General features: G+C 44.6%; 1 pseudogene; it reads right to left on the bottom strand.

Moving 5' to 3' along the window:
• Positions 1–626: 626 nt before the first annotated feature.
• Positions 627–1,612, bottom strand: LOC138850298 (small ribosomal subunit protein eS1 pseudogene; annotated as a pseudogene).
• Positions 1,613–5,013: the final 3,401 nt, after the last annotated feature.

Here is a 5,013-nt window from a genome sequence, read left to right on the forward strand (position 1 = left end):
CTAATTTTGGGACCAGCATCATGACCTAGCAGGTTAAGCCGTTGCCTGCAACGTTGGCATCCCTTATGAGCATGGTTCAAAGTCCCTGCTGCTCTAATTCTGATTCAGTGCTCTGCTAATGCACCAAGGAAAGCAGCAACAGATGGTCCATGTGCTTGGGCCCCTGCACCCAGCTGGGAGACCCAGATGCAGTTCCTGGTTCCCAGCTTCAGTCTGGCCCAGCCACGGCCATTATGAGAGTGAACCAGCAGATGGAAGATCAATCTCTCTCTCTCTCTCTCGCTTTCTCTCCCTGTCTTTTCCCTCATCTTTCTGTAATTCTTTCAAATAAATACTTTAAAATAATAAATAAATAAAAGCTAATTTTGTAAACATTTATTAAGTGAGTTAAAATTTCTGGTTAAGGTCCCTAATCCCTGAGTATGTTTCAGCAGTGACTGGGATTGGAGATTGGATAGCAGTGGTCTCCAAAGTTTTAAGTGCAATGGCTCCATTTTGATCTAGGCTGCCTCCAATTCCCCTATAATGCAGCAGGGGGCACATTTTATTTTAAACTTCCAGTGAAGTGAATTCGAGAAGAAAAAATTCTTGAGAATTTTGTGTCACTGTTCAAAATAACCATTCTTGAGGTGTGCCAAAACCTTACCTGGGAATATAGAATACATATCTTACTGAAATATAGATACTTTTTTTTTTTTTTTCACAAATAAGACTTTTTATTTGTCGCTACTAAAGTCTAAGTTTTAAACAGATTCTTGGATTGGTGGTCCACAGCCATCAGCTCGTTCAGCTTTAGCACCTGTCTCATCCCCAGCGGCTTCTCCAGAACCACAACCTTCTCCATGAAGCTCCTTGAGTTTTCCCAATTCAAACCTGGGCTTCTTCACATGTTTATTTTTCTAACGAACACACTGTGGAGAGGATAAATAGATTGGCAAGCCTTCTCTGCGTCTTTTCCAATGCTATCTGGAATCAATTTATTGACTACTTCTTTCAAGTCATTTGTTTGCACCGCTAGTGACATGATTTCCATCATCTTCATCCGGATCTGGCGGATGTGCTGGTGCTGAGCACAGGAAGTTTTCCGTATCTGATTGTCGCCTTTTTTAGCAAAACCAATCAGGACAGACGAAGCGAAGAGCCATCGGTAGTCCTGGCACCAACATGAGCTTCAGTCACGCTCTGCCATTTTTGGACCATGGAGCACATTGTGTCACGGGTAAGATCCAGCCAGGGAAGTTAGGCAGGCAGTGTTTGCCCTGGACATCCTCAGGACTCAGCTTGTATTTTCTAAATACAACTTTGTCGTTCTGCAGGTCAGCAAGACTCACTTCTACCGATGCAATTTTGTTTCCTTGAGTCCTTGTGACTAGTGTTTTTCTAAAGTTTCTTAGGTTGAACATAGCAGGTGCTTTTACATCATACCAATCTTTCTTAGAGAATGGGTCCACCACTTCTTAGAGAATGGGTCCACCACTTCCTTGTTGGCCCCCTCTTTGCTGCCTTTTGTAAGGTGCTTGTTCTTGCCAACCACGATAGTGAAGGCTCGGAGAGCCAAAAGGGCCTGGAATATAGATTCTGACAATGCTGGGCACCTCCTAAAGATGCGCAGAAGCCAGTGAGATACAAATGTTCACAAATTCTGTCTGTTATTATCTTGAGTTTATTACATTCAGTGACCCATTATTTGATCCCGGGCAAAAAATCTCTAGATTCTAACATAGGGTTGAAGCATGAAGCAGATAAATATAGTCAATGTTAAGACATCTACTGCAAAATTGTAGGACAGCATTTGGAAGTAAGAGGAAAGAAAATCTCATTTGCCCAACCCTCCCCAAAATCAAGGATCCTTCAAAAAGTCTGTGGAGGAGCCAGTGCTGTGGCATAGAGCGTAAAGCCGGTGCCTGCAGTGCCAGCATCCATATGGGCACTGATTGAAGTCCTGTCTGCTCTACTTCCTATCCAGCTCCCTGCTAATGAGCCTAGGAGAGCAGCAGAGGATGGTACAAGTCCTTGGGCCCCTGCATCCATGTGGGAGTCCTGGAAGAAGCTCTTGGCTCCTGGCTTCAGATCGGCCCAGCACTGGCTATTACAGCCATTTGGGGCGTGAACCAGCAGATGGAAGATCTCTCTCTCTTTCTGTCTCCTTCCCTCTCTCTCTGTAACTCTGCCTTTCAAATAAATAAATATTAGAAAAAAGTTTGTGGAAAAATGGGGTTAAAAGCTAAACTTATTTTGGTGGAGAAAAATTTCTGAAATCCATGCACACTGTTTCAAAACAAGCATTTTCCATGAATTTTTGGAAGACCCCTCATGCACATGGATTTTTTTTTAACTTTTATTTAATGAATATAAATTTCTAAAGTACAGCTTTTGGATTACAATGTCTTCCCCCCCATAACTTCCCTCCCACCCGCAACCCTCCCCTTTCCCGCTCCCTCTCCCCTTCCATTCACATCAAGATTCATTTTCAATTCTCTTATACACATGGATTTCAAAAAATTTTGGTGCCAAAGTAAATGTACTTTTCTAAAAAAAAATTCATTTTATTTATTTGAAAGACAGAGTTACAGAGAGAGGTAGAGACAGAGAGAGAGGTCTTCTATCTGCTGGTTCACTCCCCAGATGACCACAATGGCCGGAGCTGCCCCGATCTGAAACCAGGACCCAGGAGCTTCTTCCGGATCTCCCACACAGGTGCAGGGGCCCAAGGACTTGGATCATCTTCTACTGCTTTCCCAGGCCAGCAGAGAGCTGGGTCAGAAGAGGAGCAGCCGGGACTAGAACCAGCGCCCATATGAGATGCCAGTGCTTCAGGCCAGGGCGTTAAGCTGCTGCGCCACAGCAACGGCCCTGTAAATGTACTTTTAACCCCTCATTCCATTAACTTTTTGAAGCACCCTCCCACGTGTGCATTATATATGTGCTACCTGGAAACTTACTATGGACTTTTTAACATTCAAAAATGTGAACATGATGTAAATAGAAAACACAGAGGCTACAGCACTACACAGAGCTGCCTTTGGCAATTCCTTTGGCTCTTATTTATTGAACACCTGCTACACTGCTGGCACTGTGCTAGGAGCTTGGCGCGGTACACAGAGCAGTGAACAAGGCAGAAGTGAGCTGATGGTTTGCTGGGAAAATTAAATTATAATGAGGAAATGTGAGGAAAAGTTATAAGGAGTCACGTGGGGGAGCCAACCTAATCCATCGGTCAGAGGTGGCATGCCGGTCAAGGTCAGACCTGAAGGATAACACAGCAGGGTGATGCAATTTCTTCCTCTTCAGCTCTTGTTTGTGAAATGAGAATTATAATGCCCATGTCAGGGGCTTCTCGCAAGTTTTCATGAGTTTTGATATTTAAAGCATTTAACACAGCATCTGGAACGTAGTAAGTGCTCAACAAATGATAGCTGTTATTCTTTTTATAGACGTCACTGAGTTACATATGAACCCACCCTCAAAAATAAAGAACTTATGAAGTGACCCTTCTACCAGATCCTCATGTTCTACACACGTACCCTGGAGTCAATCAAGTGCTGCACAACCTCTGGGCAAAAATGCCCTTGGCCCAGGGCTATGCATTGACCTTGACCATGGAAGAAGGTCCTCAAATCGCTTTGGTCACAGGGTTAACATGTTATGCGAGGCAGATCTAAAAGTCTGGCCCCTCAAAGGCTGCTGGGTCTCCGTGTTTAATCAGACATGAAACAAATCGCGTGCTGCGGCAGAGGCGTACAAACACGCTTTAATTACAATATTGTAACACCAATTAGAGATCTATCTAATCGAGGACTCGGCACTTCCTGCTCGGATATTACTCCCATGTTGGGATAATTACTGCTAATTAAGCTTGGAACTAATTAGGCTAAATGATCTCATTTATACCAACAAAGATGACTTCTAGGAGTTCATAAGAAAAACTAGGGTGATTTTATCATTCCTGCACTATTTGGCATTTCACACTGGAAATAAAACACCTTCCCCTACCATCAAGGTGCACAGAGAGTTGGTTCCTCTGGAAATCTGGCCCTAAACCGTAGCAGATTCCTGCTTTCCTACATAGATTCTCCTATGCAATGAAGCCAACACTGCAAAAACACTGCCCTCCCAAGTATACTGTGCTCTTCCACAGGTGACAATCACGGGCTAATGAAGGGGCAGCCACAGAGAACAGTGACAGGGACAGAGGGTGATCTACCCACGCCTTGTCCTGCATCCTCTGCTTGAAGTGACTTTACTACACACACACACACACACACTCACACGCACACCCACACCTACACCCATGTTCTTACCACAGCCATCACAATGTGGAGTAGCGCACAGGTCCTGGGGGTCAGGCAGCCATACCCAGCTCTGTGTGAATTACAAATTCTACCTAAGCCCCAGTTTTCCTCTCTAAATGAAGTACGGATAAGTGAAATAAAGTAGGGATGATAATAATGCCATGGAGTGTTGCTGTGAGGATTAACGAGCTCACACGAGTCAGATGCAGGCTGCTACTTGGCAATCCTCTAAGTAACACAGTTGTGTTTTCCCTTCAAGGCCTGCTAATTCCCACCCCTGAGCTGAAAGTCCCACGTCCCACCTGTGCTACTCTCTTTTTCTGGCCTTCTCCGTGGTGGTGGGCAGAAGCACATACCCGGGAGTTAGGAGGCCTGGTTACCTCCAGGTTTGTCACTCACTGGCTATGTGACCCGAGGAAGTCACTTCTCCTTCTTGGGAAATAATGACACTCAGTGCAAACATCGAGTCGCTGTGCTGAAGGCTTTACATGAATTCTCTGGCTTAACCCTTACGGTAACACTGAGGCTTCAATAAATCAGTAATTTAAAAACCAAACAACCGCCACCACTGTGAAGTGACAAGGTCAGGAGTTGAATCTGGTCTCACTGCAGAGCCTTAATCATTATTATTATATCAAATTGCCTGCCCACCCCACACCCCCTTTGTAAATGCAGGAATTAGAGAAGACATCTCCAAAGCCCCTTCTGGCTCTGAGAATCT

This window comes from Oryctolagus cuniculus, chromosome 7 (genome assembly GCF_051225735.1).
Source record: "Oryctolagus cuniculus isolate XC-2025 breed Fujian yellow rabbit chromosome 7, ASM5122573v1, whole genome shotgun sequence".
Taxonomy (NCBI): domain Eukaryota; kingdom Metazoa; phylum Chordata; class Mammalia; order Lagomorpha; family Leporidae; genus Oryctolagus; species Oryctolagus cuniculus.